General features: G+C 45.9%; 1 pseudogene; it reads right to left on the reverse strand.

Moving 5' to 3' along the window:
- Window positions 1-2,102: 2,102 nt before the first annotated feature.
- LOC125427702 lies at window positions 2,103-26,109 on the reverse strand (annotated as a pseudogene).
- Window positions 26,110-26,491: the final 382 nt, after the last annotated feature.

The following is a 26,491-nucleotide window of genomic DNA, read 5'->3' on the forward strand; positions in this document are numbered from 1 at the left end:
GGATGGAGCCTGATTTCAGGGATAAGTTGCATATTAAAGTGAGAAGATCAACAATTTCATGCTTGACTATTTTAAAGAACTCTTGGTGAAGATACCAATCTGGGCCAGAGGATTTGGTAACGTTTAGCTTATCAGTAAGCTGCCAGAACTTCTTCCTTGTCTACCACTATCTTAGCTAGTTCCACCAGTTAAGCCTCCTAAACTGGTTCAGGTGCGGGAATTTTTCCTCACCGCCTCCTCTTGGGTGAAGATATGAATCACATGCAAAAGAATTCATTCAGCTTCTCTGCAATCTCCCTGGTCATCTTTTTTTAGCACACCCGCTTTGTTCCTTTGTCATCCTAGCGGGACTGCAACTTCCCTTGCTGGCTTCCTGCTTTTGATGTACTTGAAGAACTTGTTTGTTGCTTTGTGGTCTTGATGTTGCAGCCATCGATTCCCTCATAATCCTTTTTTGCCTCCCTTGCACAGCTAACTTGCTTCTCTTTTGCCACCATTTTGTGTTCCCTCTCATATTCTTTCATCAGTCAAACTGGACTTCCATTTTTCTAAAAGACATTTTTCTTTTTTTTCTGATAATTTTATCAACCTCTCTTGTTGTTAACCATGGTGGCTTTCTTTTGGACTGGGTGCTGCCTTTTCCACAACCGGTGGAACACATTCCAGCTGAGCTTTTATTACTGTGTTTTAAATAACCTCAAGCATCCTGGACAGTTTTGACTCTCCTGATTTTTCCTTTTCAACTTCCCTGCACACTATCCCCCTCATCTTTGAGAAATTTCCCTTTCTGAAGGCGAATGTAACTGCATTAGTAGTTGCCACTTGTTCGCATGCTGAGATACTGAATCTGACAGCATTGTGGTCGCTGTTCCCTATCGGCTCAACAACACTGACTTCCTGCACCAGGTCCCGGGTCCCACATAGAATTAGATCTAGGATCACCTCTCCCCTGGTTGGTTCCACAACCATCTGCTCTAAGCCACAGTCATTTAGCATATCCAGGAATGCTCTCTCCTTACTATGACCTGAACATGCATTTTTCCAGTTTATATGGGGATAGTTAAAATCACCCATTACCACTACATTTTTGTTTTTGTTGGCCTCTCTAATTTCTTTTTCCATCTCAGAATCCTCTTGTGCACTTTGGTCAGGGGGACGATAATATATTCCTAATATTAAACTGTCCTTCACATCTGGTATTGATGTCCAGGTATTTCCCAACCCAGAGCTGACAAAACTAATTGGTAACCCTACCATGAATGTGGATTTGAACCTTAGCCTTGTCTGATACTGCCTATTGTTGCTTGTTGGTGTATGTCATGTAGGGGGCTGCATAATTTCTACGGTGGGAATCTTCAAAGAGGCCTTGACACACATCTACTGTCTCTTTTTTCCATCTGTAAAGACTCTGTCGCAGACTTAGAACTTAAAATTCTTAGACTCCATCAGGCTCTTTGGTTAGAATGGGTCACAATAGCACTTTTATATAGGTGCAAATTGAGTCCCCAGGGCCCAAATGCAGACCAAAATTTAAATTGTTTGATTTTGCTTGACCAGAAAAGGGAAAATTTCCATTTGAGCAAAAACTGGCTAACAACCACAGGACCAAGGAAAGATACACCAAGTAATAAACATGATCCTTTTTCGGTAGACCAGGGAACCCCAACTCTTTTGAGCCTGTGGGCACCTTTGGAATTCTGACACCATGTAGTGGGAGCGGACAGAAAACAGTTGCCTCAGCTTACTTTCATTCATATAGTGAAGATCCCTGTACTGTAGTGGCAGCTGCTGCCAAAGCAGCATTTTCAAAAATCTGCACAGCCCATCAAATCTCCTATGGCCAGTCAGAAACCTGGCATGGCACTGGTATTGATAGATATAATATAATATGATATATGTCTTGTGTGTGTGTGTGTGTGTGTGTGTGTGTGTGTGTGTATTAGCAGAGTAGAACAGAACAGACAGGTTCTCAGTTGCTTTTTATATATCAGTTTACTAACTAAAGGGAGGTTTATATGGAGATAAAAAAAGAAAACCTTTCTTTCCTGTTACACATCTACATTTTTGTACGTTTGGTTACATGTTGGTAACTACCTGCTGTCTCATGCGCATAAGTGGTGGTGGTGGTGGTGCCGTGTCTGCTCAAAGACACAGAATTAACTTTATAACTGCAGATGTCCGTGCTCCCTAACATGTAAGCAATGGCTATCTGACTGTCCAGGTCAAGGAGGATCAAGATTGGTAGCCATAGATTGACTTCTCCTCCATAAATCTGTCCAAGCCCTTTTTAAAGCTATCCAGGTTAGTGGCCATCACCACCTCCAGTGCCAGCATATTGATATTATGTTTTAAAATCAGTCAACAGAAATGGCTATGAAAGAAGGAAATGGAAACTTCCTCCATTTTCCACTGTATCTTTAGACTTCTTCCTCTCAGTTCATATGATAGGGTTTCTTCACCCATATGCCCATAATTCTCAATACTGCTTTCTGGGCTAGACAGAAGATAATCTTTTGGAGACTGATCTCCAAATGGGAAAATGAGCTTCCCACTGAATCAAGCAAGATAAACCAGTAACAAACATATTATCTATCATGGGAAAAACCCAAATTTAAATTGTTGCTGCCTAGACAGGTGACTGGCCAATTCTCATGACTATCTCAGGACACAAAATGGGTAACAACAGTGTAACAACAATTTGATGAACATCAAAATGACAGACATAATAACCAATCAAAGGCTGAATCCCCACGGAAAAAATATCCCGGGATTCTCACTGACTGGCCGAAAGTTACTGAGCAAGGTTCATGGCTGAGTAGAGATTTGAACCCAGGTCTCTGAAGTCATAAGCTTTCCAAGATGGCGCCCGCAGCGGCAGCTCAGCAGCGGAGCTCCGCCAAAAACTGGATTTTAATTTAAATTCTCCTCCATGTTTAGCCTGAAATGAGAGCTCTACCCACTCTCTTAATCTATGTGCCTTGGGAGTTTAGAAACTTGGTTCAAACTGGTGGAAAGAAAGGAAAGAAAGGACTGGTGAACGAAATAAGAGGAAATAAGAGGAAAGAAAGAAGGGCTGGGATGTAACAGACTGGGGCAAACCGAGAGAGACGACGGCATGAGGTACCTGGCTTCTCCTGTGCCTGTGTTTTGTATCCCTCGCCTCCCCTGTCTTTCTCGCCTTCGCTTTTGCGGGGGCTTGAATTCTTTCCGCTTTTGCCACTTTCCCCGCGGCCCCCATGAGTTCCTTTACTGCGCCCCTCGTGAGTTCCTTTACTGCGCCCACTCCCCCGGACTGGAGGGCCTCCGTGATCTCTCCTGTTGCACCCCCAGACCTGAAGGGCCGGCTATTGAGGCTGGGACAGCTGGACGGTTGTATAGCCGGAGATCGGTGGCAGAGATCCCCGCTGTTATTCCAGCCTGGAATTCATCAAGCTGAGAGCCCTGTAGCCTTAAAGAACTGGGCGCGACGCCTGAGCCTGGAGTGATTCGGCAGCGGCGATATCAGGGGTTGGGGGTAACGGCCCCCCCTATTTTTCAACTTGGATTTCGCCATCCCAGGAGTTCCGGGGGGAGGAAAAACTGGGCGCAGCAACAGCTGCACCGAGGCCCGCCGTGGGAGGTAGCAAAGCAGCTGCAGATAATGTTGCTGACATCGCTGCCGCAAATACCACGTCTCTAACGTGACGGCCTCCCTCGTTATCGAGGCCTCGGAAATCTACTTTGGCGCAGTATAGACCGCATTTTTACATCTGTGAGCAGCGGAGGGGAACATGGGAGGCGAGCCGGGAGGCTGAAAGTCCCCGCTGGCATAGTCGACGGAACCCATTTGTGAGGCCGACTGTGCAGCGGGGGGTTGCTGGAGCACAAGCACTTTATAGCACCATTGGAGCACAAGCTCTCTGTGACATTATTGTTCTCTCGGTGACGGCCGAATCGGTCGTGAGAGGGCCGAGTAGGGAAGACTTTGGGAGACCATCTTTAGATGCAGAGTGTTCTGTCCCGGGGTTAAGTGGAGTGGCGGGCGGCGGGGTTTCCCCGATTGTTACCCGCATTACAGCTCGGTGTTGCCGACCCTCTATGATCTTTCCCAGCCTGGTGGTCTGGCACATTAATGGTTGGCCTGGGTGGTGTGAGCCCCACGCCTGCCGCCTGTGCAGTAGACACCCACTATTATTTTCGGTGGGCCACGCCATAATATCGCCTCTTATCGAGGGCGTGGGGATCTGGTAGCAGCAGCTCCCCTGGGTTTTCATCTAAACGCCCTCTGCTGGCCTATATATTTCTTAACTCTCTGATCATGTTTACAACTTAGATGTGTGTAGGGGGAATGTAGTTGCATTTAGTTAGTTGTTATAGATTGTGTTATTAGCAATGAGTGGGTAGCTCATTTAAACCCATTTAAGTACCTATTGTATATAGTATATTGTATATTGTATATAGTTAGTCTAGCCCAGCCTGGCTTGTAGATTAGAGTTAGTTTAGTCCTTATTGCAGAGCTGGGTCTATTTCTAGTGGGGATTTTAGTCAGGTCTTAGGTAGAGGGAGGTCGGTGGAGCTATGGGGGCGCCAACCTTGGGGCTAGGGATCCCCGTTCTGATGGGACGGGGTAGATATTGCGGTAGGCGGTGGCCATATGATAGAAGACACACGAGATATGGCTATGCTCGTTCGCCTTCTGACCTCCGACCTATCCCGAGGAACGATGGTGGTTGGGATCAGGGACACTCTACTTCGTCTTTGGTGCTGATTAATGCCAGGTCCATTAATAATAAGACCATGGTGCTCCGGGATTTTCTTGGAGCCCAGCAGGTGGACCTGGCATGCGTCACCAAAACCTGGGTGTGCGAAGGTGAGACCATCGCCTTGGGCGAGGTCGAGCCACCAGGTTTCGCATGTCTCCACCGATCACGAACACAGGGCCGGGGGGGTGGGGGGGCACTGTTCATCCGTGAGTCTATTCCCTTCAGGGCTGTCCCCACCCCGGAGATCACCGGCATAGAATGTGTCGGCCTGGAGTGGTTGGCCTCGGAGAGGTTGGCCATTCTTCTGGTGTACCGGTCGCCTAGCGCACCAGGAGACGGCCTGCCGAGGCTGCTGGAGGCGGTGTCGGACTGGGTGCTGCAGTTTCCCAGGCTTATTGTCCTGGGTGACTTCAACGTCCATGTCGATGCCACCTCATGCACGGTGGCTGCGGACCTAGTGTCATCCATGGCGACGCTAGGCCTCTCCTTAGTAAACTCTGGCCCCACTCATGAGGCCGGGCACACGCTGGATTTGGTCTTTGGGTCGAGGATTAATTTGGTCGTATCCTCTGTTGACAGAGTGCCATGGTCGACCACTATGCCTTGAAGGTCGGATGGACTTGCCGCACCACCACCCTGTCTAGGCGGCGAGGCTTTGATTTATGCCATCCCTTCGCTTGGAACTTATGGATCCCACTTGGTTTCCCTGAATGTCTCACGGGACCCTGAACCAACCCGGCACACTCGATGTGAGCAGGTGGAGGATTGGAATTCCCGGCTCTCCGATGCCATCGAGGTAGTTGCCCCCCGGCGTCCTCTACGCCCCCGTTCTCGGCACGCTCCTTGGTACACAGAGGAGCTGCGCCGTATGAAGCGGGTGCTTAGACGTCTAGAGCGAGTGTGGAGGAAATCTGCGTGGCGAAGCTCGCGGGAACATCTTATAGGACGTTTATGAGAAAGCCTATGAGGTGGCGGCGAAGGAGGCGAAGAAGAGCTTTCTTCTCCTCATCTCTCGCATCCGCTAGCTCCTCAGAAGCGCCAATTATTTGCCGTTACAATTCGGTCCTATCGGCGAGGTCTTCAAATTCTCAATTGAGTGATATCAGCTGTGGGGGCTTTCATGAGCTTTTGCCCGGACAAAGATTGGCGTCGCTCCATCAGGATCTTCCCCTCCGCGTTGGCTACAATTAGTGAACTGGAGGCTCCCTTGCGTCTTCAAAGGCCCTTGTTTGGCCCAGTTTTCCCTGCTCTACGAAGCCACTGTTGACAGGCCCTTAGCTGCTGTTAGACCTACTACCTGTCCTCTGGCTCCGTGCCCCTCCTGGCTTGTACAAACTTGCAGGGCGGAGCGACGACCCCATCTGTTGAGTATCATCAATGGCTCCCTTGAGCAAAGAGTCTTCCGGATGATAGGTTAAGAAGGAGGCAGTGGTCCACTCACTCTTAAAAAGACCACCGTTAGATCCAAGTGATCTGGCCAATTACCGCCCCATTTCGAATCTTTCATTTCTGGGGAAGGTAATTGAGAGAGTGGTGTTGGAGCAGCTTCAAGGTTTCCTGGATGACGCATCGGCCTTTGATCCCTTCCAGTACGGCTTCCGTGCTGGGCATGGCATGAGAGAACTGTTCTCGTCGCCCGTCACAGACTCTGCAGCTCTGTATTCAGCTTGGCCGGCGGTAGTTAGGCTGCTGGTACTGTTAAGATCTTACTGCAGCGTTTGATGTGGTTGACCACGACCTTTTGACCCACCGCCTGGCGCCTCGAGATGCGGGGCACTGTCCTTCAATGGATTACGTCTTGTTCCTCGGGGCGAGGAGTCAGCAAGTGAGGTCGCGGGGATCAAAGCCTCCCGGAAGTGCCCGCTTTATTGCGGTGTGTACCCCAGAGGCGTTATTTATCCCAGCTGTTATTGCTAATATCTATCATGCGACCCCTTGCTCAGCTGAGTGCGAGGAGTTTTGGGCTGGCGTGCCACTAATATGCAGATGACCGCGCCCATAGCTCATTCTGTTGTTGATGGAGGGGAAGCGGTTGCAGCCCATGCGGCTCTGCAGCACTGTTTGGAAGCGGTGAAGCGCTGGTTGGATTTCGCGGCAGAGCAGGTTAAAACTGAATCCATCGAAGACGGAGATCCTCTGGCAGCTCGCGAGAAAGAAGAAGGCGGGACTTTCCAGCCGCCCGGTGTGGGAAAGGGGTCACATTGGCGCCCGACCCCTTCCGATGTGCAACCTGGGGGGGTCCCACCTGGATTCGATCTCTCTCTATGGAGACCCAGGTGGCCCATGTAACCCGGGTTGCTTTTTTCCATCTTCGCCAGCCCAGGCCGGCTTGTGGCTCCCTTCCTCTCCCAAAAGCGGACCTAGCTTTCACTGTGATCCAGTAATGCAGCGGTCACCTCCAGATTGGACTATTGTAGCTTCGGCTCTACACAGGCCTTCCCGCTTGCGGCTTGATCCGGAGACTCAAACTGGTCCAGCAACGCGGCAGCAGCTATACGTTTTAACTCACGGGAACAGCGCCAGTTGGGACCATAATATCCAGCCTGTGCTTTTCGCGCCAGCTGCACTGGCTCCCGGTGGAGTTCCTGAATCATCTTCAAAGGTGCTGGTGCTGACCTTTAAGGCCTTCGCAGCGGCCTGGGACCCTCATTGTACCTTCCGAGACCGCATCACCCCATCTGCGTCCCCTCACGGTATTGGCTACTCTCCGTTCGGTGGAGGCCAATCTGTTGGTGGTCCCTGGCCCCTCGATGATACGGCTGGCCTCCACGCGGGCCAGGGCCTTTACGGCTCTGGCCCTGGCCTGGTGGAACACTCTTCCTCCAGCTGTCCGGGCCCTGCGGGACCTTGGTGAGTTCCGCAGGGCCTGTAAGACGGAGTAGTTCCGCCGGACCTTTGGAGGGACCAGCCGCTGATGGCGCCCCCCCCGCTCCAACAAATGGGACTCACCGTCCCTCCCTCCTAGGGAGGATTTTTAAAAGTGGGGTTGCCAGACGCCTCTTGTTGTTATTATCGCTGCTTTAAATTGTTTTTAACTAGTGTTTTAATTGTATTTTATGTAGTATACCGCCCAGAGCCCTTCGAGGATTGGGCGTTATAAAAATCTAAATAATAAATAAATAAATAAATAAAATATTCTGCCATTCTAAGCACTATCACACGATGGCTGTCCTGTCTGGTTCTCTTAGGCCGTAACCCCCATTTAGCCATTCCAAACAACACTAAATGTTTCTAGAAAACCTACATCACAGTATTCCTAGCAAAGTAGACCAGCTAAGTTGTTATCCCTGATGATATTTTCTAAACTAGGTCACATCCAAGGGCAACCAGCAAATTTTGTGGCAGAGTGGGCATTTAAACACGAGTCTCTCATATCCTAATCTGGCTCTCTAAATCATCCAGCCACTCACAATTCAAGAATATTTTATTACTTTCAGTGCCAGGAGCATCTACGGCATGAAACTGCTGAATTAGACTTCAAGAATAAGTTCATCACTCCATTGAGGACTCAACAAGGACTCACCTTAACTATTACTTGCCTTAGAAAGACCATTTTAATTTCCAGTTGGATCTTCTTATCTTGTTTCAGATTTATTAGCAGTTGGGTTTGATCAGTGGTGGGATTCAGCCTATTTGCACCTGTTCGGTAGAATCGGTAGCTAATTTTTTGTCTAGTTCAGAGAACTGGTTGTAATCCACCACTGAGTCCATTCGGAAGTGGTTATTAAATGAACCGGTTGTTAAATGATTTGAATCCTACCACTGGGTTTGATCCTTAAAGTAACCTATCACTCACCTTTCTGGTACTAATATAAATGCAGGAGTCTAATAAACACGCATTTAGTGAACCTGGAGAAACCAGCTATCTTCACTGCATGCTTTGTATCATGGTGCCACCTAGTGGCAAGACAAGATTTTCTGCTGGACGACCTCACATAACAACATATGGCTGGGCATCCTAAAAGCCCTTTTTCAAAGAGTTCATTTCATTTAGTTAACGCATTATTTTTTCTGTCCCCTACAGACTTTTCCACAAAATACCATGAAAATACCATGAAAATCTTCATTTTGAACAAAGAATATAGGTAGAGGGAGGAGCTCACACTACAGTCACTGATGCCTCAATACAATTTTCATTTCTCATTTTAAAAAGGGATCTCTTTCCTGCCTCTTCTTCTAAGAATATATTTATTTGGGCTGTGTTTCAGGCAACCCATTAACTGTCATGTTTTAATTCTACATTTTCCCTATGAGGCTTAGGGCAGTTTATACAGCTCCCCAATTTTATCTTTATACAAGGAAGAAGTTCTGGCAGCCATTGATAAACTAAATGCTACCAAATCCCCTAGCCCAGATAGAGCTCAAGCATGAAATTGCTGATCTTCTCACTTTAATATGCAACTTATCCCTGAAATCAGCCTCCATCCCTAAAGAGTGAGCCCCTTGGGGTAGGGCGGTAGAAAAGTGGAATGAATAAATAAAAATAAAATAAATAAGATGGCCAATGTTACACGAATCTTTAAGAAAGGATCTAGGGAAGACCCTGGAAATTACAGGCCAGTCAGTTTGACATCTATTCCTGGTAAATTAGTAGAATCTATCATTAAAGATAAAATTATAAAACATGTAGAAAAGCAAGACCTGCTGAGGAAGAGTCAGCATGGCTTTTGCAGAGGCAAGTCCTGTCTTTGGCTGTAAACTTACTAGAGTTCTTTGAGGGTGTAATGCAGGCATGTGGATAAGGGGGAACCAGTGGACATTGCTCTACTTGGATTTCCAAAAAAGGCTTTATTGACAGAGTTCTCTCACCAGAGACTATTGAGAAAACTCAGCAAATGAAAGGGAATAAGTGGAGGGGAAGTCCTCCTATGGATTAAAAACTGGTTGAGAAACAGGAAGCAAAGGGTGGGTGTGAATGGGAAATTCTTGCAGTGGAGAGATGTAAGGAGTGGTGTCCCCCAAGGATCCGTTTTGGGACCAGTGCTCTTTAACCTTATTCATAAAATGACCTGGAAGTATTAAGAGGGTGGGTAGCCTTGCGGTGGCTTGAAGTTTGCAGATGATACCCAAATTATGGTAGGGTGGGTGAGAACACGCCAAAGGATTCTGGCGAAAGAGCTCCAAGCGGTTACCTTGATAAATTAGGGAATTGAGATGGGTTAAGCAAAATGGCAAATGCAGTTCCAATGTGTAAGCAAAATGACAAGTGAAGTGCACATAGGGGCAAAAAAAATCCAAACTTCACCATACATGCTACAGGGGTCAGTGCTATCAGTCACAGACCAGGAAGGGATTTTAGGCGTCTTAGTTGACAGTTCCATGGAAATGTCAACTCAATGCACATAACAGCTGTGAAAAAAGGCAAAACTTCTATGCTGGGGATAATTTTAGGAAAGGAGTTGATAATAAAACTGCAAAGATTGTCATGCCCGCTTATATAAAGCAGTGGTGCGCCCGCTCTTGGAGTACTTTGTGTTCAGTTCTGGTCGCCACATCTCAAAAAGGATATCGGAAGAGAGATAGAAAAATTTTACAGAGAGAAAGGACAAGAAAAGGATGATTGATTGGATTTGGAGCCCTTATGAGGGAGAGGCTGCAGCATTTGGGACTCTTTAGTTTGGAGAGGAGACGTCTGAGGGGGGATATGATTGAAGTCTATAAGAATTATGCATGGTGTAGAAAATGTTGACAGAGAGAAATTTCTCTCTCTCACAATACTAGAACGAGGGGGCACTCATTGAAAATGCTTGGGGAAAGAATAAGGACTAATAAAAGGAAACACTTCTTCATGCAACATGTGATTGGTGTTTGGAATATGCTGTCACAGGAGGTGGTGATGGCCACTCACCTGGATAGCTTTAAAAAGGGCTTGGACAGATTTATGGAGGAGAAGTCGATCTATGGCTACCAATCTTGATCCTCCTTGATCTGAGAATGCAAATGCCTTAGCAGACCAGGTGCTCAGGAGCAGCAGCAGCAGAAGGCCATTGCTTTCAAATCCTGCACGTAAGCTCCCAAAGGCACCTGGTGGGCCACTGCGAGTAGCAGAGTGCTGGACTAGATGGACTCTGGTCTGATTCAGCGGGCTCTTTCTTATGTTCTTATGTTCTTATGGTTCAAGTGTGGGACCTTGGGCCAGTCCTAGACTTTACTCAGTCTAGCCCACCTCACAGGGTTGTTGTGAGAATAAAACAGAGGAGAGGAGACTTTCTCCCTAGTCACTTTGGGTCCCTACTGGTGAGAAAGGTAAAGCATAAATGAAGCGAATGAATAAATAATCCTGTGAGACTGACTAGACTGAGGTTGCACTGAATAATATTGGACTTACTTCTGAGTAGACCTGCTTTATAGTGTTTTCTGAGATAGATGGGAACTGGCCTAAGCTCTCCCTCACTCGTTGCTGCATGTATACTACTGAGCTACATGTTACATTTCAGCAAGACAACAAGCATCCTTCTAGTCATTTCATGTTGGAAAATGTGAGAAGGGCTGAAGACTAAACCCCTTGCTCCATCCACCCCACTCCTTTCTCAGTTCATGCTTAGGGGTGCTAGAAAGCCCAGGATTTCAGACCAAGCAAGTTTTTTCTTTTTAAATTGCTTGGTCTGAAAAGGGGAAACTTAAAATTGTGCAAGAATTGCCTGTCAAAGGCTGGTCCTTTTTTCCTTCCTCTTTAGATTCCAACGATGATTCAGGCCGAGACCCAGGCAAAAATCATGGCAGCTTTTCTTCCTGTGAGAACCAAAATCAGGCTAAGTATAGCTTCAAAGAATGAGACAAGGAGATGGGAGGTTGTCGCAGGTGCTGGACCTACATTAGGTTTAGCAGTTTCAAGGCCAAAGAATCCGGGAGATCACATGCCTTCTCACGTGCCATCTCGGTAGCACAAGACTTTTGGGATGGCACTAGGGTTGGACAATACTAAAAAAATTCGGTAAAATTCGGATTTGGGTATTTGGGGGCATAAAGTGATTTGTATGCCCGAATCCAAATCATAGCCGATTCGGATATGCCCGAAAATTCGGGTAAATCCAAAAAATTCTGGTCCATTTTATTATTTTTTGAATTTTTGGTGTTTTTACACATTTTGGCCTGCAGGGGGGCGCAATTTTAAAGCTAGTGGCACTAAACTTTCAGGATTACATCCGGAGACTGTCCTGATGATTCCCCCCAAGTTTAGTGAAGTTTGGTTCAGGAGGGGGCTTCCCATGGAAGCTAACAGGAGATGGGGGCTACACTTTTGAGCGCCCATAACTTTGGACCCCCTGAACCAAACTTCACCAAACTTGGGGAGTATCATAAGGGCAGTACTTGTATGATAGCCTGAAATTTTGGTAACAATAGCTCTAAAACTGTGCCCCTCACAGTCACCCAAAAATATTTCCCCAGATTCTGTGCTCTGTAGTGGCTGGCTGGCTCCATTGCAGCCAATGGGAAATTTCTGTGGGAGGGCTGTGGAGTGCACATTTCTTATGGTAAACCCACAAAACTTTCAGGGTGTCTTCAGGAGAGTCTCTTCATGACCCCATCCAGGTTTGGTGACCGTTGCTTCAAGGGGTTCAATGTTATGGGTAGGGTCCATTTCCCACTGCCCCTGTAAGCAAAGTTCCTCAAACCTGGATGGTGACATCCAGAGACTCTCCTAAAGATACCCTAAATGTTTTGTGACTGTACCTTGATAAATGTGCACCCCACAGCCCTCCACCAGAAATTCCCCATTGACAGCAATGAAGAAGTCACTGCAGAAAAAAGAATCTTGGCCAAATGTTTGGGGGTGCCTGCAGGGGCGCATTTGTAGATGTATCGGTACCAAAACTTCAGGGCATCATCAGGAGACTGTCCTGATGATACCCTCCAAGTTTGGTGCAGTTTGGTTCAGGGGGGCCAAAGTTATGGACCCTCAAAATGGTAGCCACCATCTTCTTTGTTCCCATTGGAAAGAATGGGGGATAGGGGCACCCCTTTTTGGGGTCCATAACTTTGGCCCCCCTAAACCAAACTGCACCAAACTTGGGAGGTATCATCAGGACAGTCTCTTGATGATACCCTGAAATTTTGGTGCCAATATGTTTAAAAATGCGCCCCCTGAAGGCCAAAACGTGAAACAAACACCAAAAAATAAAAACGCAATTCGGCTGATGATCCGAATCCCATGGATCTGATAGGATTCAGACAAATCAAATTCGGACCCTGCTTGTCCGAATCCGTCCGAATCAGTGCAAATTCGGTAAAATCCAGATTTGGACTGCCCGAATCTCCAACCCTAGATGGCACATTGTTTGTTGGAGATGCTTGCTTAATTGGATCCTATACAACTGCAGACTATTTGGACTCATTAGGGCAATCCACACAGCTGTGTCATCTAACTAGTCACACAAATGATTGCTCAAGTTACATTTTTCACCGTTCTTTTGACTGGTCAACATGGGCCGTTGGGCATAAAGAAATATCTTTCAGTTTTTGCCCTTTGTCTGGATTATATCTAACTTCAAGACACCTCTTGATTCTGGGTGGGTCAGGCAGGAGTTAAGACTCTGAAACTCTATTGAACTCAGTCTTGCCTGATAACGTCTGGATATAGAACCAATAGTGGCATAACAAGGGGGGAATGAGGGTGCAGGAGCTCCGGGTGCCACTTGAGTGGGTCACACGGGGGGCTCATTTAGCTGGCCCTCCTCCCTTCCCCTAGCCAGAATTCAACTGGGTTCACCCTGCCCCAAACTCCATGTGGAGTTCGGGGGAGGGGGCACCGGTTCCATGCTGGGATCAGCTAATTGAGCTTTGAATGGTGGGCTCTGCGTTACTGGCTATAAGTTACTGGCTTGATGGAATCCAGACCAGGATGCAAGTTAACTACTGTGTTGGGGTCTACAGGTTTTATTAAAGGCTAATAGATTTACTGATGCCTAAGCTGCCATGTGCCATAGCCTGCTAGTCCTTCAAGTGCTTGAAGATTTTCAAACAGCAATATGTTTTCTATATAAAACATTAAGGTTATCATTTTTGATAAATATGTTCCTGTTAGTTATAATACTCCTGTAAGGAGATAAGGATCCCATATCCAGTTTCAAGGTCTGCATTGTTTTGTGAGTTTTATCTGCACTAGCCAAGCAGCATCAGAGACTTAAAAAGAATCTATACAGTTATGTCCTGGCAGAGGGCCAACTTAATTGCAACAGTGCAATATTTATGAGTTTTACATTTAATCTTATGCCAGCAAACCAGGTAGGTAATTTCAGCAAGTTGAGGAGCTTTATTGAAAAAAGACACAGGTTTATTGAAACAAGACACAGCTCTCTTTATTAGGCAAGAAATGAAAAACAGAATCAAGAACAAGTTAAAATCATTGAAAGACTGTATGCAGGAAAAAATCAACTCTAATATTTCTCTGGAATGATTGAATATATAGGCTTTAAAGCTGATCAAATTTCAAACAATCATCTTAAATATCTCAGGAAACAGCATACTCAAAAACACCTACTCCTGCCCTTTTTCTGGACTACATCTAACTTCAAGACACCTCTTGATTCTGAGTGGGTCAGGCTGGAGTTAAGACTCTGAAACTCTGGTGAACTCAGTCTTGCCTGGTAACGTCCGGATATGAAACCCATAGTGGCATAACAAGGGGGGAAATGAGGGTATCGGAGTTCCAAGTGCCACTTGAGTGGGTCACATGGGGGGCTTCTACTTCTTTGATACCCCATTCACAGAAACCCGATTAAGTCTTCTGTGTGATATCTTTGTACAGGAAAAGTGTCATCCCTTATCTTAACAATAATTTTGTCATGTGATGATCCTACAGATAAGTGTTTGAATATTAATATAATTCTATCAAATCATATGCAAGTGTACTGAGATAGTATCTGAATGCTCATAATCTGCTGAATTTACTAGCATTGAAAAGGTAATCATTCTTTTTTCTTCAACTTCATTAATTGACTATCAAAGATAAAAAGTGTGGTACTCTCTTGACTAGCTGGTGGACTCTCCACAAAGGGTATGAAAAGCAGACAAGAACATGCATGTAATATACACATCATGACACCCTGATCCAGATTGGCCAGGCTAACCTAATCCCCTCAGATTTCAGAAGGTAAGCAGAGCCAGCTTTGGTTAGTATTGGATGGGAGACCACCAAGGAAACACAGGGGTTGCTACACTTATGTCCCTTCCACACATGCAGAATAATGCACTGTCAACCGGTGGCATAGAGACAAGGGGACGGGTGTGTGTCCACCCCTGTGGGGGCGTGGTGAGGGCATGTTGGGGACAGTGTGGGACAAGGGTGGAATGGGGTGCAGGGCACACATGAAAACTGGGTGCAGTTCCCCCTCGCTTTGCCCCTGCTTTCAACCCACTTTCACAATTGTTTGCAAATGGATTTTACTATTCTGCACAGTAAAATCTAGCTGCAAAGTGGATTGAAAGTGGATTGAAAGTGCATTATTCTGCATGTGTGAAAGGGGCCAGAAGCACGTAGTGGCTAAGATTTGATGGCACGTTCCATCACTTATTTCATTCTTGTGGGCAAACCCTAGTTTGGGTGCTGTGTGGTTTCCGGGCTGTATGGCCGTGTTCTAGCAGCATTCTCTCCTGACGTTTCGCCTGCATCTGTGGCTGGCATCTTCAGAGGATCTGATATTGGGAAAGCAAGTGGAGTATATATATCTGTTGGAGTGTCCAGGGTGGGTGGAGAAACATTGTCTGTGAGTAACAAAGAAGGCAACCAGGTCAATAGGTGAGGGCATCTGAATAGAAGTATGAGTAACAATGAAGACTATAGCATGGGAGTAACAATGGAGATAGCAAGGTCACTGGTGGGAGCATCTGAATAGAAGTATCCTGGCCTTTGTTTCTTTTGTCTATGGTCATCCTGTGTTTGTGTGGAGCTGGTTAGACACTGTCTTGACTCTAGTATTTTTCATTTTTCAGAAGGCGAAACGTCAGGAGAGAATGCTGCTAGAACACGGCCATACAGCCCGGAAACCACACAGCACCCAAGTGATTCCGGCCGTGAAAGCCTTCGACAATACAAACCCTAGTTTGCTAAATCACACAGATTTAGATATCAAACACAGAGTGGTTAAATCTAGGGATTTTTTTAAACCGGCAAGTGTTTACTTTCAGTTCCCCAAACTTCTTCTCAACACGACCCAGGGTGTGTAGTCAACTCGATCCAGCATGCACAGTCTTCAAATCAAATCAAATGTAAGATGTACATAAAACAAAGGGCAACTGAAGCAGAAAGAGGGCTCAGTAGGTTAAGTTAATTTAGTCACATGAATGTAGACTTGATCATACCAGAGAAGAAAGTAAAAGGGAATTGGTTTTTGATTGTATCATTTAACGGAAACTATCATAATTCACTGTTCTTGCTTCATATTGCCTCCTATTCTGTGCTGGACGGTACGGAATCATTTGAAGGCCGATCTGCAGCAAGAAAGAAACCCGGAAAAATTACCTTCCTACTGAGTCAAACCAGATAAACAAACATGTTATCATGTGACAACCCAAACTGAAATTGGTGTTTTCTAGACAGCTGACTGACCAGTGTTGACTAAGACACATCTATTTAAAATATATACTCTCATATCCCAAAATGGGTAACAGCAGTATAACAACAATTTGATGAATATTAAAATGAAAGATATATATGCCAGTCTAAAAGGACCTAATACCCCCACCCCCCAAATCAACAAGGTATTCTCCTTTTGCCCAGGTTCAGGCTGGCTCCCTGAAACTGCTCACTGTGCAGCCTTGTCTGAAAGCTAGGTATGTAGGAGCCAGGAGGCTGTTCCAAAGGCATGGGGTAGACACTGAAAAAGTTTGAACCTGGACTGCTACTGAACATGCTTTATGAGTAAGGTGACCAGATGGTCACCTTTGTAAACCGGGACGGGCAGGTAGGTGGGCGGCCGCACATGCGCATGCGCAGCTGAAGGAGCGCACTGCTTTCTGGGGCGCTCTGGGTGGGAAACGGGAACACCCCAGAAGGCAGTGCTCCTGCGGCCATGTGTACGGGAGGCTGCCGCACTGCCTTGCGCCCCAGTGCGGCAGCCTTCCAAAAATCGGGACAATTCAAAAAACCCGTGGGACGTGGGACAAATTGTCTTAAGGCGAGACTGTCCCGCCAAAAGTGGGACGTCTGGTCACTGTATTTATGAGGGAACCAAACACTGCCACTCTGCAAGGACTGTTAGGTTTTTATTCTTACCCTGTACAAGAGATTTATTTTTATCCACCCTCTCTGAAAGCTGTCCATATTCCCACAATGGCTAGACACACTAAGAGTTTTTTCCCCCCAAGTCCTTAGCGCAGTGAAGTCATAAGGTCAGTCATTCAAGTATGATATATACACAGACTGTCTCCAGTTGTATCTGATAGAAGAACTGAAATTACCCAGTTCTTAGCAGAGTAAAAAGGCAACAGAGTTTAAAAAGGAATTTATTAGAATTCTAGTTATAAAAAATTAGGCTACAAAATATATACAATAAAAAGAGGAAGACAAAAAATAATCATGTGCAAAAATGCACAAGCAAGCAAACTCACGGTACATAGTAACAAATAGCAAAACAGCATAAGGAGAAAAGAGCAGCAGGAGAATATGATAAAGGTGTAAAAAAGGGAGGAGTAAAAAGCATACAAAACTACACCATTATATGCAAAAAGGAGGTGACTCCCAATTAACCTATTAGCAGCTCACAGAAACAATCAAATAAATGCAGCTATCTTACTCCTGCAAGGACTTACTAAAATAATCACTAGGAAGGCCAAATATTCTAACAGTATCTAGCTGGTCTCCAGTGTTGTCTCACCAGAGGAAAACGATTCTCTTCTGAAATAGACCTAACCACAAGGAACAGAGAGTGTAGCACTGGAGAGCCTAAAGACACCATTCACACCAACTAGTCACAGAATAGCACACCAATGTCACCCATGATTCTGCCATCTATGGAACGAGCCAACAGGATCATGGCAATGCTTGTGCACCTCTATGACATCACTCCACCGAACATCAGAACCTGTTGTTAAAATTTTTGAATCCCACCACTGGAACTAGGGTAGACGCAAGGACAACGCAAGCACTCTCAATGGTGTCGACAACTGAACTGCGTTCAGCAGAGGCCAATCTGCTGGTGGTTCCTGACCCCTCAATGATGCAGCTGGCCTCCACTCGGGCCAGGACTTTTTCGGCCCTGGCCCCTGCCTGGTGGAACACTCTTCCTCCAGCTGTCCGGGCCCTGCGGGATCTTGGTGAGTTCCGCAGGGCCTGTAAGACGGAGTTGTTCCACCGGGCTTTTGGAGTGTCCAGCCGCTGATGAAGTGCCCCTTTATTCTCCTGTGCTTGGGGTCCCTTTACTATCCATTGGACCCATTTTTCCTTCTCCCCTCTTTGGGAGGGTTTTAATAAGGGTTCTATTGCTGACGCTGTTTTATTATATTTACCGCTGTGTTTATTTTAATGGTTTTTGGTTGTATATGTTGTAACATTATGTTGTTCACCGCCCAGAGCCCTTCAGGGGTATACAAAACTTAGAAATAAATACAATAAATAAATAAACTGTGGCATTCCCACCAAACACTCTACAGTGGATCATGCTCTGCAGATATGGGTGTGGTGTAGTGGTTAGAGTGCTGGACCAAAGGGTTCTAGGTTCAAATTCCCACCCTGCCACCATGGAAGTTTGTTGGATGACCTTGGGCTAGTCACGCAATCTCAGCCTAATGTAACTCACAGATTTGTTGTGAGGGTAAAATAGAAGGGAAGAGAACAATGTAAGCTATTCTGGGACTCCACGGGGAAGAAAAGAAGAGTAAAAGTAACAATTTTTTTTAATCATCTAGTTTTCCTGGGAAAGGCTGCCACAAGTGGAAACCCATGAGTCATGAGCCCCCATAAGAGCTCTAGCCCCAGTTGGGGAACAGTGCCTTGTGTGGGTATGGAGTGAAGCAGTGCTAGCTGTTCCAAATCTGTCTTACCGTTTTGTTGTCTCCAGAGTGACCATGATTCTCATCCAAACACAGTTTCTGGGTGAAGGACTACCTCAGGGAATGGCTTTGGGCTCTGCCTTCCCTTTTCAGGGCTTTTACTTACATAGGCTTGATGTCTCTGATAAAAGTGCCTTGCAGAAACTGCAGTGCCGAGCAGGTGAGGGCTTCATGACTTGTGGCAGCTCAGTGCTGATGCGAAAGAAGTTCTGTTCTGCAGGGTTGTAGAGTGGCCATTTTGTCTCATTGACACCTGAAGGGGTGGGATTGCTGCACGGGAGGCAAAAATATCATGATCCAAGAAGCCAAAGAAGGAACTAGTTCTGTGTGAGGTACACAATACATGTTGTCTTATCTATTCACTTATTTAAGTTTACTTGTCTCACAAAGACAAAAAATGGATTAAACAGTATACAAATGCAATCAGTTCAGTGAAATACATAGCTTGGTATGGTCCCTACAACATATTCGATTCCCACTTGCTTTTAAAATACTGATTTAATATTAATTGGATCTGGTAAAGCTTTGATCCCCTTCAACATCGGCTTCCGGTAGAGTTCCGAATCATCTTCAAGGTGTTGGTGCTGACCTTTAAGGCCTTACGTGGCCTGGGACCCTCGTATCTTCGAGACCGCATCACCCCATATGTCGCTGTACGGCCTCTTCGTTCAGTTGAGGCCAATTTACTGGTGGTCCCTGGCCCCTCAATGATGCGGCTGGCCTCCACACGGGCCAGGGCCTTTATGGCTCTGGCCTCAGCCTGGTGGAACGCTCTCCCTCCAGCTGTCCAGGCCCTGCAGGATCTCAATGAGTTCCGCAGGGCCTGTAAGACAGAGCTGTTCCACCGGGCCTTTGGAGGGTCCGGCCGCTGATGGTGTCCCCCCCCTTTCTTGGCTCTTTACATCTGGGCCTTTTGTCATCCAATGGGACTCGCCGTCCCTCCCTCTTGGGAGAGGATTTTAAAAATGGGGTTGCCGGATGCCATTTGTTATATTTCTTATGTTTATTCCACTTAGTTTTATTGCTTCTACCGCTGTTTTAAAGGTTTTAGTTATTTTATGATTGTACTGTGATCGTGTGTTGTGTACCGCCTGGAGCCCTTCGGGGATAGGGCGGTATAAAAATCCAAAGAATGAATGAATGAATGAATGAATGAATGAATGAACATGTATGTAAGAATCTGGGCATTGTTAATGGCACAATAAACTAATATGGTTGCCATTTAAGATTCTTCTTTGAGGTGGTGATTCGAGTGTGATGTAATGGTTAAGAGCAGCAGACTTTAATCTGGAGAACTAGGTTGGTTTCTCAGTCCTACACATAAAACCTGCTGGATGAGCTTTGGCCAGTCACAGTTCTCTCAGAACTCTCTCAGAACCACCTACATCATAAGGTGTCTATTGTGGGGAGAGTAAGGGAAGGAGTTTATAAGCTTGAGACTTCACATGGTTGAGAAAAGTGTGGTATAAATCCAAACTCAGCTTTTTCTTCTTGTGAAATTAGGCAGGCAGCGACCATAGCAAAGGCCTTTCTGTGAGGACGACCCATTTGTTGGAATGTCCTTTCTGGAGATATGTGCTAGGTACCAGCCAACTTTATTTTCTCCAAACCTTGAATTACTAACATGCTTTTTGTTGCAACTGGATTTTTCTGCTTCATTGTTATTTCACTATTATTATTATGAAATAATTGTTTTTAAGCTTTCACTAATTACCTTGGAAGTTTAACAGTGAATAGCAGAATAGAAATGGTTACAGACTCGTCCACCAGAATAACATAAAAGTAAAGTTGCCAGCTCTGAGTTGGGAAATATCTGGAGGTTTTGGGGGCGGAGCCTGGGGAGGGTGGGGTTTGGAGATGGGAGGGACCTCAGCATGGCCACAGAATCGGCCATCCAAAACAGCTTTTTGCTCGAGAGGAACCAGAGATCAATTGCATTAGCTAAAGATCCCCAGACCTAGAGGTTGGCAACCCTATATAAAAGTGAGTATGTTGTGATACTGGATGCAGACTGGGATTTGGGAAATCCAGACTCAAATCCCCATTGTGACATGAAACTTGTTTGGGTGATCTTTGGACCAGTTTTGTTTCCTTGCTCTTTCTCTCTCTCTCTCTCTGATTACTAACCTTTTCAGGATTGTTGTGAGATTAATATGCACAAGGGGAGAATTGTGTATACGGCCTTGAGCCCCTTGAAGGAAGGGAAGGATTAAAATGTATTAAGTAAGAAAATAAATGCCTCTAAACTAATACATTGAACCAGTCTATACATAGGTGATGTTATTTCTAGTTAAAAGGTAGGCATTTGTCTTTCACAAGCAACAGAAACCAGCATATACTTAAAACTGATATCAATTCCTAATATGTACTGTGACAAAGAAACCTGAGGCAGTGGTGTAGGGCCAATGGGGCAGGGGGAGGGTGCAACATCCCGGGTGCGCGCTGTGCTGGGAGTGTGGCGGGGGTGTTCTGGGGCATGGCGTGGCGGGGGCGCTACGGCAGGGGAGCGGGGCATGTGTGTGCCCTGGGCGCAGTTCCCCCTCGCTCCGCCCATGACCTGAGGGACGAGCAACCTTCTGGGCCAGGGAAGGTGAACATTTACAAGTAAATATGCAGAAGTCCTCTTACCCGCTTCTGGCAAACTCCGTAGTATTGCATCACTTGGGGATTAAGCGCGAAACTCCGCTATAAATACGATTGGTTCCCAGTAATAATGTCAGAGTTCCAAAAAGGTATGGGACTTCAGATCCATGGACGGACCCCATCCATTCTGGCCCAAGAAAGCCAACACTGCGATGAGTGAAAGTGTAAGCATACACAGGGCTTCCGGTCTTTGCAGTCTCTGTGGCAACTTCGTTTGCTGGACATACAAACAAATAATCACCGAAGACATGGGACAAGGCGGAGCGATACCGTGCTGGGCCCTCTGGCTCTGCTTCGCTGTATCTCCGAGCAATGGCTTGGATGGCATCATCGGTTGCATTCCGTACATTTATGTTGAAACCCTCCAAGAGCTTCTCCCAGGTCAAAAGGCACTCGCTGGATGTACATAATGAGGAAGCAGACTGGAAGAGAAGGAAGGACCCTTCATCAGAAGTGGTACCAATCATAATAGGTTTGGCCTGAAAGCGCCTGGACTCCACTAGTTTCTGGGGGTCACCAGGAAGAAAATCTCCATCTGTGGTTGGTACGAAGGGAGGATTAAAAAAAAACTTGAGATCTACAACTGAGGACATGTATGCTTGAAATTCTTCCATTGGCTTTTCCTGCAAGCAGTTCACTGTGGCATTGGCCCCATCTTCTGTACAGCCCATGTGCTGGGCCAGAACTAGAGCTCTCCTCTTGGCCTCCTCTGAACTCACCCAAGCCCAGGATGCAATGGCCGTCCCACTCTGCAGCACAGCCTGGTCAAAAAGAGGCTGACTCCCAGGTGAAAGGAGGTGATAGTGGACAGACGCTCCTCCAGCACTCTGGCCAAAGATGGTGATTCGAGAAGGGTCTCCTCCAAAGGCAGCGGCATTCTCCCTCACCCATCTCAGGGCCAATTGCTGGTCCAACAGGCCCATGTTTCCTGGGGCAGCTGGTGGTAATGAAAGGAAGCCTAGAGCTCCCAGGCGGTAATTCATGGACACCACAATCACATTCTCGGTAGCAGCTAAGAATGCCCCATTGTATATTATCTGGGAAGTTGTGCCAAGGAAAAACCCCCCACCATAAATCCAGACCAGGATAGCGGCTGGTGTGGAGGGCCGTGGATGGGGAACCCAGACATTGAGGAAAAGACAGTCCTCCAAAATGGGCGTGTTGGCCTTCAACATTTCAGCATGAACAGTGTCCAAAATAAGTATTTGTGGGCATGAATTGCCAAAGTTGGTGGCTTCCAGAGTGTGGCTCCATGGCTTATGGGGAACGGGCTTTTGGAAACGCAGTTTCCCCACAGGGGGTTCTGCGTAGGGGATGCCCAGATAGGCTGTGACTGATTTTGAGCCAGCTGGGAGATGCTTTCCCTGGATAGGGCCAGTGGTGGTGACTACTACAGTACCATTGTCAGCAGAAGACTCAGATTCCACAAGGGAAAGGGCCAGGAAGCTCAAAGACCAAAGCAGGAGACTCGGCATTGCAGCACCTGAAAGGGAAGCATCCCAGAAGAAGCTATAAAATATAAGACAAATAAGCAATCATCTTCTAAAGTCCTGCCTCTCCCTGGGGGTCTGGACCAATCCTTGGTGGATTCCACACAGCGGAAATACAATGTCTTTAGGATGTTCTTTTAGGTAAGAACTTCGCATAGCTCTCTTCCCCCAAAGAAGATGGGCCTCTTGTATTCCTCTCATCTAGGTTTTTCAAAGATTGCTAAACTATCTCCCCCCCTCCCAACCAGGGTTGAGGATAATTCCTGCATAGTGAACAAATGCCAGCAGGCAGGAAACACTTTTATTTCTCCAGCCCAACCCTCTCACTTTCATTCCTGCTGCTCACACCTGTGGAGATTGGTCACGGGTGTTTCCTGTTAGGTCTCGGACCAATAATCAATAAGCAGACTCTAGATACAGGATCAGTAGTCTTTATTGAGTTGGCAGTGAGGACTCAGGCTTCAGAAAGCCAGTTCTGGCAATCCTGGCTTTTACAGACAAATGTACGGTGTTACCCTTAGACTCCCTCTGATTCCCATCTTCCCAGAGAATGTGAGAACATGAGGTGTGAAAGAATTTTTCCCCAGACAAGTATCCCAAGGCGAAGCGATAGTCTCCTACTGGTGACTCCTATGGGTAGAAGTCCATAACCCGTAGCCTCCACTGCTCCCCCTCCCATGTGGAGCACCAGGCAGGGTCAGCCTAGTTATCTTTATGCACATAGAAGCGCATAGAAAGAGATTACAGAAACACAGGCCCATTGACAAGGCAGAAAGGAATGCAAAGCCCCCAACCCCAACGGAACTGTCCCAGATGTCACCCCTTGGGCTACTTTTACACCCAAGCAGGCTAATTCACTTGTCTCAAGACAATGATTATTTTTACATCTTTATAATATAACGTACGTACAAAAATGCTTCTCTAATCGTTCACCAAAACAAATCATTTAAACTTACAAGTAGCTACAATGTTTGCAGTGCAGAGACAACTTTTTTAGTTGTTTAAACAAAAAAAAATTACAACTCACTCATTTCTCAGTCGACATCAACCATATTCTGGCTTGGACAATCTTTTTATTATTATTATTTAAACAATAAAACTTAACAACGTGCACATTGGTCAGCCATCGAATCATTAATCGTATTTTGACTTGGGCATGTTTTGGCTTGGGCTAACCAAACTCCTGTGTGGGTAATCTTTTTTTTAAAGAGAATTTTTATTTATTTTACACATCTAAATGGCACATGCATAGAAAGATAAAGAAAATATCCTGATCTAGTTCCTTCTCCCCCCTATAATAATAGTACTATATGAAAAGAAAAGGAATAAAAAACACCTACACAAATGCCTACACATATATATGGTGACTTCCAGCTACCTCAAAACTAGAAAAGAAGGAAAAACAACACATGCGCAGGTAGGAGAATAGATCTGTTTTGCCTGGCAAGGCTTGTGTTCTGCTGTGCTGTGAGAACACAAATTTCTCCAACGTATCTTTTTATGGCGTCCTGAATACATTATATTTATGCTATGCAGATCTACCCCACGTGAACGTCAATCCAGATCGACAAAGCAGGAAAAATTGCCTTGGTTGTGCTGCCATGGGGTTTTGCACAGCAGTGGAAGCAAGTGGAGTCACACAGGGGCATTTCAAAAGAACCTCCAATTTGGTGGTTTTTAAAAGCCACAGGGAAAAGGGAAAATGGCGGTGCAGTGGAGGGACAGACCCAGTTAAGCTTCAAGAATGGTGAAGAATTCCAGGCTGCACTGGGATATTCCATGTGCTAACAATGGTACAATTTGGCCGTGAAAAAATGGAGTACTTTAGTGAAAGAAATAAGCACCTTGTTAAGGGCCCGACATTCCGAATGTACATATGCATGTTCTGAGGTAGGAGCTCTGTGTGAAATAGCAGCCCTGAACCTGGGAAGAATCTCATCAGTTGTGTTCTAAAGACATTGTATTTATTCAATACAGAATCCACCCTTGTGAATGCAAATCCAGATGATCCAGCCAATCTGACCCCATAGAACAGTGATGGCGAACCTTTTCGAGACCAAGTGCCCAAATTGCAACCCAAAACCCACTTATTTATCGCAAAGTGCCAACACGGAAATTTAACCTGAATACTGAGGTTCTAGTTTAGAAAAAACGGTTTGCTCTGAGGCACGTGTTACTTGGGAGTAAGCTTGGTGAAGCAACTGTGCAACGCTTCGAATGGGTGAATCACGATCCTAGTTTACTCAGAAGCAAGGTCAGCCTAGATGTGTGTGTGTGTGTGGGGGGGCGATTTTCCGCTCACCCCACATGACAAACTGTATGTGCACGTGCCCACAGAGAGGGCTTTGAGTGCTGAAGTGGTTGTTAGAGCTTGAACCTTGAATCAACAAACAGATTTTGTATTATTGATCAGCAACATTTATTGATAGGCATTGAAGCACTCAGTTTGTCAAAGCCAGCTCTGGTGAACTTGGCTTTTGCTATCCCCTTCATTCCAATGTTAATCCCCCATCCCATTTTCCAAAGGAATGTAAAAAAGAGTTAGTTTGGACTATGGTGCCCCAATGATGCCGATAGATGCCAGATGCCACCTGGCATCCTGCCCCCACAGGACAACAGAAACAATCTCGTTTCCCAGGAGGCCAAAGTGTCAGGGGAAAGCATAGTCATCTAGTCGGTGTCTGAAGTCATAAAGCAAAGATCAAGGAAAGAATGTCCCAGAATGGCAGTGATAACATAGAACAGGCTGGTTACATATATCTTGTAGCAATTATATTGAGCTAGGAATACATCTCAATCAACTAGATACAATCCCCCTGATTGTACAGTGGTACAGGTCATTCCACCACACTTTACTGCATGAATAGACCAAACCCCACCCCACTGGTGCTATAGGAATCAATGACGTTGAGTAAAAGAGTCAATCAACCTAGCAGAGAGAACATGTCTACTTATTTACAGAAGAGACTGCTGAGATTAATTGTGCAATCCGAATGGGAGTTACTGCACTCTAAGCTCATTCATTTCAATGGACTTGGGTTGGAGTAACTCCTTTTAAGATTGCACTGTTGGTCTTCCTGGCAGGACTCTCTTCCCTCTCTTTTCTGTCATCTGGTGCAGGAGTAATTTGAGACAGAAGACTCACCCTTTCTCTTGGCTCCTCCTTTAGCAAATGGTCTTTTTCAGCTCTTTTCAATATCAAGTCACTTATCTGCTACAAATGAAGAGAGCAAGAAACCAGCATGATTTATCTGGAAAGACACAGCAGGGAAGAACCTGTATAAATATCCACTGGCTGTGACATCCACGTGAAGAGACAATTGGACAAGAAGTTCATGGGTAACTGGTTCATAGGGGGCATGGTGGGGCAGGATAATTCCTGATAGGTTCAGGTTGAGTATGGCCAAAAGTCTCTGGATAAGATAAGAGACCTCTGGATAAGATAAGAGACTTTTATCCAAACAAGAGAAGAATTTGCAGAAAGACCAAACATACTTTGATGTCAGAACACCTGTTTTGGATGCAGAAGGGTCCAGGGTCAATTCTGGCCATTGCCTGTTGAAAGCTCTCAGGGAACTATGACTCTCTAAAGCTTATATTCCAAAAATCTCGTCAGTCTCTAAGAAG

This window comes from Sphaerodactylus townsendi, linkage group LG03 (genome assembly GCF_021028975.2).
Source record: "Sphaerodactylus townsendi isolate TG3544 linkage group LG03, MPM_Stown_v2.3, whole genome shotgun sequence".
Taxonomy (NCBI): Eukaryota; Metazoa; Chordata; class Lepidosauria; order Squamata; family Sphaerodactylidae; genus Sphaerodactylus; species Sphaerodactylus townsendi.